The sequence below is a fragment of the Rhinolophus sinicus genome, chromosome 1 (assembly GCF_057876585.1).
Source record: "Rhinolophus sinicus isolate RSI-liver-muscle chromosome 1, RSI-T2T, whole genome shotgun sequence".
Taxonomy (NCBI): domain Eukaryota; kingdom Metazoa; phylum Chordata; class Mammalia; order Chiroptera; family Rhinolophidae; genus Rhinolophus; species Rhinolophus sinicus.
In genome coordinates, this window is record NC_142501.1 from 129,139,417 (window position 1) to 129,153,850 (window position 14,434).

The following is a 14,434-nucleotide window of genomic DNA, read 5'->3' on the forward strand; positions in this document are numbered from 1 at the left end:
CTTCAATTTGGGAAGAGTTGGCAGGGAGATGAAAATGAGGTCCTGTCACAGTGTGAAGTAAGAACGATGGCACGTAGTTGAGGAAGTCAACTGGGGAAGTGGTGGGAGGGAGGTGTCTGAGATGACTAACCTCCTTCACTTGTTGTTCTAGAGCAGTGCTCCTCCAATTTCATGTGCATGAGTAACCTGGGGCCTTGTTCCCACACAGACTGCTGGGCTTCACCCTCAGTTTCTTCTTTAGTAGCGTCTGGACTGGGGCCTGGGAATTTGCATTTCTAACAAATTCCCAGGTGAGAAGCTGATGCTGTTGGTCTAGAGACTACACTTGGAGAACCACTGATGAGAGCCCTGTGTTGGTTACAGCGAGTATGAAGCAGGGTAGGGAGCCTGAAGATACGTATGGTTTGCTAATACCCACAGCGCTCTTAGTATGTGGTCTGCACACCTGCTTACGTCTGCACTTGGGCCCGCATTTTATGGGCACTAGTTAAAGTCTCAGGGAGTAAATCTTGGAAGAAAGTCAAGTAGCTTGGCTCTTTAGAATGCTCTAGAACTTATTTCCTGACTCAGACAATATGTCCACACATAGAAGATGTTAGTAAAACTATTCTCCTGGAGGCTAATGAGTAACATATCAGGAGAAAGACCAGGCCCAATTGTCCTTGGCATTATGTAAAAAATGAGGAAATGTGACTCTAAGAACAGAGACAGTAGAACAGTTAATTCAGAGCAATCTTGATATTGTCAAGGTGCTGGCAACATCCATCCTTTAAGTCTCAAATTCCTGCTCTTTGGCAGGCAACTTCAGGCTGCCCTGGCAGACTGCTGGTGGCTGCTGTGGGGACGTGGGTGTTATTCTGGCTCTCATTAGTTGAGATGGATTCTTCTTGTTATAAACAGTTCAAGGACTTCTGCTTCGTAATGAGTCAGGCAAGATGTTTTGGCGGGGCAAGAATGGAGGAATGCGTATGTGTGCGCATTTCAGAACATCAGTTTTCAACTCCTCTTTCCTAAGGACCCCTTTACAGTCTTAAAAATTATTGACTATTGCAAAGAACTTTAGTTTATGTAAGTTAGACCCAGTAATATTTATCATATTAGCAATTAAAACTGAGAAATTTTAAAAACATTTATTTATTAATTTATTTAAAAATAACTACAATAACAATACGTTACTTTTTAAATGTTTTGTATTAAAAACTATATTTTTTCAAAACAAAAAAATTAGGAGAATAGCGGCATAGTTTTACATTTCTGCAACCTTTTCAATGTCTGGTTTAATAGGAGACAACTAGATTCTCATATCTATTAGGATAACTTGAAAGGGGAGGAGCATTTTACCAGCCTTTTTAGGTAATTGTGCATATTTTTCTTTGTTACTATATAAAATCCCTACAAGTGGTAGTTTTTTTAAAAGTCAGCTGGAATGTAGCATCCCAAACCGTATCAATGAACTATTCATACTCTGTTACATTAAAGTCCATTGGTCTTCCATGCACTTTGAATATCTTTTTTTCATACTTAATGTTGGAGATATAATAAAATTAATACTATTTCTGCTTCAATCCATGTAATCTTAATTGAGACTTTTTTCCCTCTGAGTTTGTGGTGATAAGGAACAGAATGAGTACTAGCAGAATTTGGTGCCATTGCCCTGGTTTGTGATAAGACATCAGCAGTGTTACTCACCATTGCTTCTGTGTGAATGTCAAGAGAGTGGAAAACATAAATAACATGTCAGTATCATTAGGAAAATAAAGTTGGCTCTGTAGCTTTTTCCGGAAAGTTCTCAGTGACTCCCAGAAGTTCATGGACCATAACTTGAGAACCACTATGCTAGGAGAGTGAGGTGACAACTACGGCCTCCATTTTTATCTTGTTGGCTCTCTGATCCTTCATCTCTCAATGTGACTGTTAAAGAAAATACAAAGATCACATTTAAACTCTTCTAGGGCCGGCCCAGTGGCTCAGGTGGTTGGAGCTCCATGCTCCTAACTCCAAAGGCTGCCAGTTCGATTCCCACATGGGCCAGTGGGCTCTCAACCACAAGGTTGACAGTTCAATTCCTCGAGTCCCACAAGGGATGGTGGGCAGTGCTCCCTGCAACTAAGATTGAACACGGCACCTTGAGCTGAGCTGCCGCTGAGCTCCCAGAAGGCTCAGTTGGTTGGAGCACGTCCACTCAACTACAAGGTTGCTGGTTCGACTCCCACAAGGGATGGTGGGCTATGCCCCCTGCAACTAGCAACGGCAACAGCGCCCTCCACAACTAAGATTGAAAGGACAACAACTTGACTTGGAAAAAAGTCCTGGAAGTACACACTGTTCTCCAATAAAATCCTGTTCCCCTTCCCCAATAAAATAAAATTAAAAAATCTAAAAAAAAAAGAAAAAAAACAAAACAAAAAAACCTTCTAATTTATTCACAACATCAAATTACAGGGCCCAAAAAAAAGAAAAGAAAAAAATTTACCAAAAAAACCAGTTTCTTGAATGTAATAAAAATGATAATTAGTAACCCAATAGGGAGTTACCCTCCTGGCAGTCGGATAATGAAATACAGGACCCTCTAGAATACATAGGAAAATATAGGTTTGAACTTGCTGTAAATTTATAGGTACTATTATGAGAAACATTTTAAAAGATGGAATGCAGTGGTGTCCATGATTCTGTTCTTGTTTCTGTTTGGTGGGGGTAATAGGCATGACTGGGACCTCTGAGAACCTGGTGGTGCTGGGATCTGAGTAGGGGGGTGGGGCGGCGAATACAGAGCCAGGCGTCTGAGGAGGAACTCTAGGGAAATGGTGGGTGTGAAGATGGTTTAAATGGAAGAAGCTCTGACTTGAGCCCACCTACTCCCTGCTGAACTGGGTCTGGCAACGAGGCTCCTGAGAGATCAGAGAGCAGCAGAATCTAGTCTTTCAGTCACACTTATCCTGCAACTGCGAGGTCGCAACCACTTTGGCTCCACGTCCTACATCATCCTAGACTTTTGTCTTCCCCTGACCCGACGCTTGGACTCCTTCGTCTTGGCTGTTTGTCTGGTAGACCTCCGACGTGCTCTATATTAAGCGTTCAGTCGGCTTGGCTTGGCTCTTCTGGCCTCTAGAACTCCTTTCTCACCCCTCTCCCTGCATAAGCCTACTTCCTGGTCTCGGACTTGAATTGGGATCCAGTGCTTCCTTGGTCTTGACCCTGACCAGACTCCGGAGACTGTGTGGGGTTTTGGTACAGATGTCCTGTTAACCTCACAGAGTAGAGTAAATCCAACAACACATTTCCAGGGCCAAAGGGATTCCTTTAGATACTCAGAGAGCAAGTTTGTGGTGGAGGTATGGCTGGGACGCTTAATGCATTGCAATGAGGAATCACAAAACATACTTTTTTAAAAAAGTCCCCTCTCAGAGAGTGTGTTGGCACCATCTGTGCTGTTGATACCTAGAACCAAGGAAACTCAGGCTATCCAGCTGCCCATCACCTCCCTCCCCCACTCAAAACAGAAGTGGCCATGAGGCTTCTTTCTGGGAATTAAACTCAGAGTTTGACCCCTCAGGCAAAGAATGAACTGAGCAGAAGCAAGTAAGTCAATAGCCAAGGGCAAGTTTTGTAGAAACATCAACATCATTCATGACAGAAGCACAACCCTCCAGGGACTTGTGAAGGAAACCCAGAGGGTCACCAGATGCAGCTGTGTGGTAGCAGAGACGTTGTTTCTCCATCGCTTCATCTTTAGAGCCCACTCAAATGTCTAGCTCATAGTCAGTACGCAATAGAGATCTGATGTGTAAAGGAATTAATGACTAAAGCGTCTGAACAAGAGCAAGGCTGACCTTGGACATGAAGGAGAGGGCACTCCTGTCTCTCTACATCTTCTTCCCATGAGTTTGGATTTTGAGCTGTCTAAATAGGATCGATGATGCTTCCAGGCAATGAACATAGCCTTGGCCCCCTGGAGGGCAGGCACGAAGCAGGACAAAGCAGCAGGTGTCCCAGGAAGGCTGAGATGACAGTATTTTGATGCCAGATGGTCTGGTTGTATGTTAGTTTCTTTGTTTATTTCTCTTTTGCTATCCATAAACCTTTAGTTTAATATTCCAATGCTATCATAACTGTGTTATAGGGAATAAATGGAAGGAGTTTATGTCCACATTTGGGTCAAGGCTTTAAAGAAGAGCAGTTCCTTGTGGGCTGGCCTAAAATAATCCTAGAAGGGAGATGGTTTCCAGGGAGACAGGCATCAGGATTACAAGGACCCAGCTGTCTCTCCTTGGAGAGTCTTCATTTATTGATGCAATTTTTATAAAACTCAACATTGTGCCTTGCCGTGCTATCTTTGACCAACTTGCGCCTGTTACTTCCTACAGCTTAGGAGGACCTGTCGGAGGCAGTGTCTAGAAAATATGCACATGGCATTAACCTGAGACTCCCTCTAACCACTGGTTGTGGTAATAAAGCCACAGGATTGTCCCCACTAGATCACCGGCCTCAGGTTGGGGGGAGGGGAGACGGAGCCACCCAAGTGACAGGAGCTGATGTCTGCAATCACTTTGGAAGCGTTGTTGACTTCAATATCATTACACGGAGTAGCACTTAAGGGCAAGGCAGTTTTGTGGGCAGCTTTCTGACACCCACTGATTTCAAGTTGGCTTAAAAAATCATTTAGTTGCTCTTCTAACAAATACATTTTTTCAGACAAGTGCCCTCCACAAGGGGAGGGCAAGCTCCCTACCTCCTGACTGACGCAGCAGTGAGGAGCTCCAGGGCTAATTCCGTCTGCAGTCAGGTTTCTACAGTTAGAGATCTACACAGGCAGCTTAATGCTATAATGCTCTGAAAAGTCAATGGCTGTGGCTGGCATTTGGGAACACTTTCTGTTTGGCAACTTAGTATATGATGACATATTTAAAATTTTTGTATCCGATTTAATTAGAAACGAAGTTTATACCACATTCATCTGCGTTGTCTCACCCCCTAGAATCCCCTGGTACATTTTGTCATAGATTTTTTTTTTCTCAAGGGCAATCAAAATCTCCCCATACAATAGAAGCATAGTTCAGAGGTAAAGAACTTGGGCTCTGGAATTGGACTGACCTGTTCAAGTCCTGCTTTCAGTCCATGTGCCATATCTTAGGCACCCTCTGCCCTCATTTGTCCATCTGCAAAGTGAGGGTGGCAGTACTCACTCATCAAGCAGTCACGAGCACTAGTGGTAATAATCTATGTCACGCGCCGAGTGAAGTGCCTGATCTATAACAGGGCTTCCACAAATAATAGAAACTACTTTTGAAAATAAATTATTAGCCATTGATGTCATTGGTACATTCTTTCAATCTCCTCTAGTACTTCTACTTTAAAATGTTCTGTTCCCTCATCAGACCAGACGACAGAATGTGAGTTCAGGAGCTGTGGTCACTGCCTGCTTCCCCTGCCCCCACCCTCTGCTTTCCTTCCATGTCTCAGGGGCCTCCTTCTGGCAGCTTCTTAGGGTGACCCATGCCTGGAGCTGCAGAAGGAGGTTTGTCAGAGCACATCTTTGGAGCAGACAGGAGACCGGTACCACAGGAGCCGTTCTCCTGTGAGACACGCCTTCGCTGAGGAGTCCGTGTTGCTGCTCACCAGGCGAGGCCCTGCAGGGGACAAGCCAGGCGAAGGGGGGCAGGAGTCGGGCTCCCCTGAGGACCTCGCACCTGGGATCCTGGCTTTTACAACATAGGCCTTGGACTGGATGTATGTGGTATCACATATGTGTGTGGTGCATGTGATATGTGATGTGATTGGTGTGTTGTATGTATATTCATGTGTGGTAGATGTGTGTCTGTGTGTGGTGTGTGTCTGTGGTGTATTTGTATGGTATGTGTATGTCTGGGTGTTGTGTGTGCATGCCTGTGGAGTGGCATAAATGTGAGGTGTGTGTGTGTCTCTGTGTGGTGTGTGTCTGTGATACGGCATGCATGTGATGTGCATGTTTATGCACGTGTGTGTGCGTGTGTGTGTGATGTCCTTGACGTTGGAAGACGGGGCACTTCCGAGTTTCCTGCTCGTGCCTATATGCAGCAGTCACCTCACGCAGGCCTCCAGCCAGCCTCCCTTAAGTGCTTTAGCCCCTGGCACCTGTGCCTTTTGGATGTAGACCAGCATCTTGGAGAGAAGTAAGACTTTGCCCCAAGATGGGAGGATGCCAGCTGCCTTCCTCGCTTCAAAGCAAACCAGCCTTTCCTGAGCTCCACAATGAGAAGCCCCACCTTTTTCCTGGCCTGAGTGTTTACTCCCTTCTCTCAAGTGTCCAGGGACCGCAGCTGAGCCGTCGCCATTTCCACCTCTTTACAGCAGCCTGGTTCAAAGTAGCATCACAGCCTGTGGGTCCCTGGCCTCCCCTGCACCCTGAACACCGGGTGGATCCACTTTGCAGAATGAGGTGGTGTCTGCAGGTGGACATGGCCCTGTTTCTCGCCCGCTGCCCCACAGGGTTTCCAGATTAACCTTCCCCACGTCTGTCGAGACTTTTGTAAATGGTTTATCCCCAGAATGGGAGGGCCCTGCAGACCCACAGCTGGAATATTCAGAGTGAAATTTTCTCCAGTCGGGGATCCAGCATGCCAATACTCCAAATGAACTGCCAACATGAGGACAGGGTCTGTGGTTAGATTTCGGCAGTGAGCTGCCTCTGTTCTGTCTCCGGAGCAGATCTGTCCCACAGTTATTTTGAAGGTAGAAAAACAGATTGTATAGAGCAGACTTAAGTGAAGACTCCAGAACCGAATGCATGTGCTTGATGAATTATTGCCTTGCTCCTCCATAAGTTCCAAGCCACATGCTTTGGGCTCTCCCTACGAGTGACCTGCGTGGGTGCCGCCAGCTGGAGGCGCCCTCCCAGGCCCAGGCTTTGGCACCAGCCAGGGTGGAGCATTATCCCGTTCCTGCTGGCAGCAGGGAGGACTGAGTTTGCTCACTGTAAGGGAGATTAGCTTGGTTCCAGCCTGGAATTGTTTTATAGGCACTCAGAATCTGAGGGTGTCACTGCTGAATGTGTACCCAGAACACCACAGGTACAAAATCATAATGACCCCTAAACCTAGAAGGGAGGGGGCATTTTGCCTTCTTCCTCCCCTCTTCCCTGCTCCCTAACATCCTGACATGTGACTGTCTTAAAAACAAAGAGAGACTGGGAGAAGCGTGGCTTGTTTTGATGGATGCTGTCAAGGAAACATTTTAAAATGGAACATGATGGGTCGTGGAAAAGGCCTCAATTGCTTGAACTGAAATTTCCTTGGTGCCTGAGGTTTCATGATGGTCTTTTTGGAGCCGCGACAGTGTGGGGCTCAGGGGGTGCAGCTGCCAAAATGCTGAGACGAATCTCGTTACACATTTTCCCTTTTCATTTGATCTCCTGGCAAATTGCAACGTGGGGCTACAGTGAAGTTCTCGGGTGTTTCTACTGCATCTGTGGATATTCTTGATATATAGCTGAGTATTGTGCAGCGTACGTCTGTCAGGGATATAAACTTGCCCTTGGATTTGAGGTTTCCCTACACACCCCCGTCCCCATCTCACCAGAAGGCGAGCGCTCATTTTCTGTCACTGCTGCTGCCTCACAAAATGGAGCACAGATGTCTTGATCGATGGGAAGCCTGCCCTGAGAGTGAGAACAATGGCTCCTGTCCCCTCCGGGCTGCCAATGACTGTTTCTTACTCTCAAGCCCTGACCGTTTAATGATCACTGTGGTGATGGCATGACTTTTGGTAGGTCCTGCTCCTGGCTAATATATTCTGAGTGCCTGGTACGCTAAAGCACTGAGCCAAGCAGTTTGTGTGTGTTTGGTCATTTAATCTTCAAGCAATCTCACAGTGTAGGCACTGCTGTTGTCCCCATTTTTAGATGAGGGAGTCGAGGCTCAGAGAGGTTGAGTAGCTTGGCTAAAGTCACACAGCTAGTTAATTGTGAACTGGAACCCAACTTAGGTTCTGTCACTAAAACCAGAGTATTCTATTTCCCACTGGGATTGAAAGACCTGAAAGTAGGCATTTGGGGAAGGAGAGCTGATAAGTCCAGCCCCAGCCCTCTGCCTGCCTTTGAGGGGATGGTCTGTCTGATCATAATGAGCACAGATTCTTTGCTGGGGCTCTTGTCCACGTCCATAGCTTGGCTTCAGGGTGCCCATGAACCCTGCTACAACTGTCCGTAAGATCTTGTGGGGACATGTGACATGTTATTGTCTGAAGAAAGGATGCGTGATTTCAGTGATTCATAGAGGGTTGGAGCCCCTCAAAATATTAAGAATATTAAGGGTCACATCACTGTACTACATCGTCTGCCCCTCTTCTAGGCTTTCTTTTGCTCCTCCTCATCTCTGCTGTCCACCCCGTTTTCTTAAATAATTAGGAATTCAACCCAAGGCTTGTTTGATGGTAACATGAGGTAAAAGGACCACCAAGACACTCACCCAACTCTTGCAGTGTGAGCAGACCTGCCCAACTGCCGTGTTCCTTCTGATGTGTGACCCAAACTCGGTGGATTTCGGACCATTTCTGAGTGGAGACACTGGGCACAGAACCGAGGAGGCTCCCTGCTGGCCCGATTCAAGGTGATTAACAATAGAGTGTGAGAGTCTAGTTTTAGTGGTGTGAAGGATCGTGGGCCCACATGTCTGCTGAGCTGAGGTCCCTGCCTCCCTGTGCTGAACTGTCACCAGAAGCTTTATGTGGAATCACAGTTGGTCTTGCCCACCCTTTAGGCAGGGTTTTGAACTTGAGGGCCCCACCAGTGACAAGACTATTATTTCCCTGTTGAGCAGACAGAACGTGGCAGAGGTTGGAGAAAGATTGCGCCCTGGTCTTTCTGACCCATTTTCTTGAAGTATGAGCTGTCACTTTAGGCAAGGGGAGGGGTGTAGAGATGAGAACCCCAAACACTGACTGTTCCCTAAGTGATAGTTTTCATCTGAATGGGGGTCACGTCAGAAATAAACCCTCTGAGTTATAGACGGTCACAGGCACACTGGACGCAAGTAATTGTAGTGCAAGTTTAAAGAAGCCTTGATGAAAGCCTGGACGTTCACTTCCCAAGATCTCTTTTTCCCAACTATCCATGAAACCTACTATATCAATTTTTCCCTTTATCTTTGGTTGAGGATAATTGGCCTTCATAGTTGGGCAACAGATTTCAAAACATAATTTCTTTCTTCTTTGCTGTCTCATTTCCAATTTGAAAATAGCCTTCCTTTGGTGGGTTAAGACCACCTCTCACACTTCTTAAATATTACCCAAATAAGGCTATTTTGTTCTTTTGATTAACTTCTCTGATTACACCTAAACCTGGATGAGAAGTGAGTTTTCTGCCACATCTGGTTAAAGATGGGCGAATATTCTGAAAATTCTTTGGTGGACTAGAGAAGCAGGGGTATTAGTTTGCTTGAAACTAAGAATTGGTTTAAGCTTTAAGCTGCCTTAAGTCATTTTTGGAATAAGGCATGTGGAGGTAAATTAATAAAGGATTTGGACCCTGCTTTATACCCAGAAGTGGGTCGTGATCGGGGGCCAGGAGGTGAGCCAAGTGCCTTGGGGAACACACCGTTGCTTGTTTACTGTTTGGACAGAAGAGAAGGCTCCTGGGAAAAGGCCTGGGCTTAAAAGAATTCCTCCCCTTAACCGCGAGCTTTCAAACTTATAAAGAATAGAGTTCAAATAAAGCCCTTCTTATTCTTGCCTTCTAGAAGAACTGTGACTCAGAGGTGGGGAAGGTCCCTGCTTACTTGGAGCCACAAGGTCCTCACGGTGCGTAACATGGGACATTCAGACACTGACTGCGGGGCCCTGCACCTGGTCTGCTCCTTGCCAACATGTGACCTTGAAAAAGTAACTTAACCTCTGTGTGCCACAGTTCCCTTATCTGTAATGTGCAGGTAGTGACTCGCTTTGTGGGGTTGTAGTGAGGATTAAAGGAGTTAATATACTGTATGTACTGGCTAAGGTCGTAATTGACTTGTGGTAAGCATTAGGTAAAGGAAAGGTTAGCTATGATTGCTGCTGCTGTTATAAAAATCACCTTCTTCATTCTATAGGATGTCAGAGTCTGAATTGCTGGACTTTTAAGGGTGCAGTCTTCCCCAACTCTTCTTTTCCTGCCAGAATCCTACCATGCCAGACAAAAGTCTGTTTCTCCTCCTCTTAAAGGTCTCTAAGAAAGGTCTCCCCCGATTCTTCAGTTATTTGATCTATATCAAACACAATCTGTCTAGTCAGAAAGTTTTCCTTATAAGTAAATTAACCTCTCTTCTTGAAATTACAGCCATTTCCTCTCACTTAAGCCACGTTGAGACAGAGAAGTGCTTTTCTCTTTAAAATAACTCTCCTCCATTTAAATGCTCTGTTAAATCCCTTTTCTGGCTTTTCTTTTTCTGGAAGGAATTAGAATCATTGAACTTTTCTCTAGGGCTTACTTCTGTTACCAACTTCAATTGTTCTTTTTGCCGTCTTGTTTTTTGTATATCACTTAAAAACCAAAGCCACAAATGAAATGAGCAAATTATGACCATTCTTGCTGCTGCCACAGGCGAGTGAGAGATTCATAGCCCTTGCTCATTCTATTCCTATTCATTCTTGGTGCCATATTTGTTTTCATGGCCACAATCAAAGATATGAATGAATGACTCCCACGCTTCAACTGAGGGGACCCTTCCTGACCGTCTTCAGTGTCTCATCACTTTCTTCTACCTATTCACCATTTTCAGATGTTGTGATCTTTTCGAGCTTGTTCAAGGGGCTAGACTCACATCCAATTTGGGGCTCAGTCTTAAATTTAATGAGCAACGTGAGCTGCTTGAGGAAGAATATTTAACTCTATATCCCAGTACTCATGACCCCTGGCTCACAGTAGGTCTTCAGGATACATGATAGATAAATTTCCTACGCCATTGCTAACAATATGAGGGGATTGGTCTTGTTAGGGTAACATTCTGTGATAGGCTTTGTCTCCCATATTCCCACCGAGACCTGGTTGAGAAGTGTGCAGATAAATGGGATTGTTTTCAAGTAGTGTGTGCTCATACGGAAATGTTCTTAGAGTTTCAACTCCTGTTATTTTGTCTTAGAGTTGGAAATTCTTGAGAAGCATTTGCAAAGCCTCACAAAGGGAAAACTTGAAGTGCTTAGGGCCTGGATGCCGTGTTAATGAGCTCTTTGGAGAGATATGGAGGGAAAAAGCGGGACATTGTGAAATCAAACTAACAATTACAGTGTCTTATAACTCCAATTTGGTTGGGAACTTTTGGTTCAAGTCATACTTTCCACTGGGCCACTGTCTGTGAGTAGCATTCTTTACCGAGAATTACACCGCCCCTCGTTAAGCGTCCGTAAGTCAGACTTATTTCCATCTACTCCAGTGTGTGTACCCTCCACCCCAGTCTGCTGGCCCTGCTCCCTGCCGCCTGCCTAGTTTCATTTCTATGGCTCTGCTCATGCTATTTTCTTGCTAGGGACGTCCTGCCCCTCTCCAGTCTAGGGACATCTATGCAGCATTTAAATCCATCCTAACCTTCCTTCCTCATCGTCATTATTCTCTCCTTGTTCATATCAGTATGTGCAAGTTTTGTCTTCCTAATAACTTATCATTGAAGGTGAACCACTTCTTTTCCAACTCTTAGTCCCAAACCCCTAGTCCAACCCCTAGTGGTGCAGAAAAATAAGATCTGGACCATGTACCCCAAACCCAACCAATTCCCAGAATCACCTGGGAACTTTTAAAAAAGATCTACTGCATCAAAATCTCTGGAGGTGGGGACAAAGAATCAGCTTAAAAATAATAATAATAAAAGTCGCTGGAGCTATGTCTGATGATAAGTCAAATATTGGCTTTTCGTTCCCTGGGGATATTTCTGTATTTACTTATTGTTATATCCCGCATCACATCCAGCTCTAAACTAAATACCACTGCTCTTTCCAGTTAATCAATTTTGCATCAAGATAAACAAGGTTTTACTTGGCAACTGTCATTTCCCATTCCTCCTATTTTGAAAGATGGCTCTTCCTTGGCCAACACACAGAAAAATTGTATTTAGCTTCGTGCTATTTAGCTTAGCTTAGTAATGGTTTTGTTCCTGACATGCTTGTCCATTCTCAGAAGACACGACCCCAACTGCTACCATTACCACATCCATCATACTTTTCTAGGCTGTGTCTATTTAAATGTGGTGTTGGGCTGGGTGTCCATTCATTTATTCATGCGTAGTCTAAACAGCGGTGCCAACCTGTAGATTCACACAGCCAGTTTTGCTCCTATGCTTGCCTACCGCCCTACTAATCTGTGGTTTAGACTGTCCAATAAGCCTCTAATCTTGGCCTTAGGCATGCTTCAATATGCTGACATGACAATTTTTTCTGAATCAGAGGCATCAAATTATACTTCCCATGTAATATCTACTTATTTTATTTTGAATTCCAGAACAACATATCAATATTAATAAAACCATTTATAAGACCCAAGAGAGGCAGCAAGATATAAAGAGGGTGAAGAATGAAGCAGAAAAAAAACTAAATGAATCTGGACTAATGGAGTCTATTTGCAGCTTGGGCTAAAAAGAAAGCACATGAGTTACATAGAGCCAGGGATTAAGTAAGTTTATGGGAGAAGAAAGAAGAAACTTTTCTCCTTTCGCTGAATTTCTGAAGGAAAATTTTCCATGGGGCTATTTCTAATCCCAACCTCTTAGTTAATTGATGTGATGGCTATTTTTACTACTAATGAGGCTCTTACTACCAGCCGGCTAGCCAACTTTTTATGTGCTAGGCACAGTGCTAAATCCCATGTACACATTTTAAAAATGTAATCCTGCAACTGCTCTGTGAGTAGGTCCGATACCCCTCCCCCTCTTGTAGGCAGGCTTTATTCTGTGCAGCCCTTCCTACTAGCAGCTGAATGCTCTCCATGAGCCGGTCTCCTCCAGCATGGCAGTCAACAGAGGCTGACAGGAAGCCTGCCAGATAACAGATAAGAGGATCTCACTCCAGGAAAACTTTGATCTAGAGAATCCGGCACCCAGGGCTAAGTTCTGGCAAAGCAGCTCAAGGAGAGGTCTCAAGACTGAACAAGGGGAGACCGGTCTCTGGTCCTTAAGGACACTGATTTTGATAACCACAATCTTAATTGTTGAGAAGCAACGATGGTGTGGAGGCCAATGGGCTGGACTCGGGGCCAAAGAAGACCCTTGCAGCTGTGTAATGTGAGAGTCACTTCACGTATCTTAGCTTCAGTCTCTCCAGCTGTTAACAGGGGCAGGAAAGGAGCTTCACCATCTCCTGTGCTGAGTCCATGGGAATGGATGTGACAGTGTGTGGAGTATTACAAATGAAACCGGCCACACATTATTCAGCCCAAATTTAAAATCCTGCTTGCGTTTGTTTCTATATAGGTCCTACAAATCACTCAAATTTCATTACCTCGCTCTTCAGTAGTTCTCATTTTATTCTCTTAATACTCTTTCCTACCTCTATGTCCCTTCAGTGTGCCCCAAGTCAGTCCTGCTAGCTGGCTGCCACTCAGCCTTGCCCGTCCTCTCCTTGTCATCACTTAGTATTACGTGACTAGAAAGGGAAGGAAAAGGGAAGCGAAAATATTTATTACTGTACAAGCATCCTTATTTTTTTAAAAGGCAATTTTATAAAAAATAATCCACCTACCGTGTTTCCCCGAAAATAAGACCTAGCAGGACAATCAGCTCTAATGCATCTTTTGGAGCAAAAATTAATATAAGACCCAGTCTTATTTTATTGTAAGACCGGGTCTTTAGTATGACCGGGTCTTATAATATAATATAATTAATATAATAATATAATATAATATAATATAATATAATATAATATAATATAATATAATATAATAAAATACCGGGTCTTATACTAATTTTTGCTCCAAAAGACACATTAGAGTTGATTGTCTGGCTAGGTCTTATTTTCAGGGAAACACGGTATTATCGTATCACCTTAACATGTCAACTCAGCATTCTCCCACACCACTTCTAGTCTGTCTCTATGCATCTGTGATTTTCACATGGCTGTGATCACAGAGTAGATACATTATCTGGTTCTGCTAATTCTATTTATTTAACGCTGCTATAAACAGTGCCTTCGTTGTTATTTTTGCTACTGGTTATTAATTATTCCATGGGGTAAAACGTCTTATGTTGGACATTTAGATTTATTTTAATAAATAATGCCACAATGAACACTTATATGTATATTTAGCCTTTTTTTTTCACCTTATGAACTGAAAAGTGTTTATCTTTTTTTTTTCTAAAAGGCTGGCAAATTTTTCTAAATTCCCTACTTATTTGTCAGCCTTCCCTTACCCAACTCTGCTTTATCTTGCTTTATCCTCATGGAATCTTCTGGTCAATGTGGCAAGATTTAGCTGCTGTTTCTAATCGTGATGTTTTCCATCAAC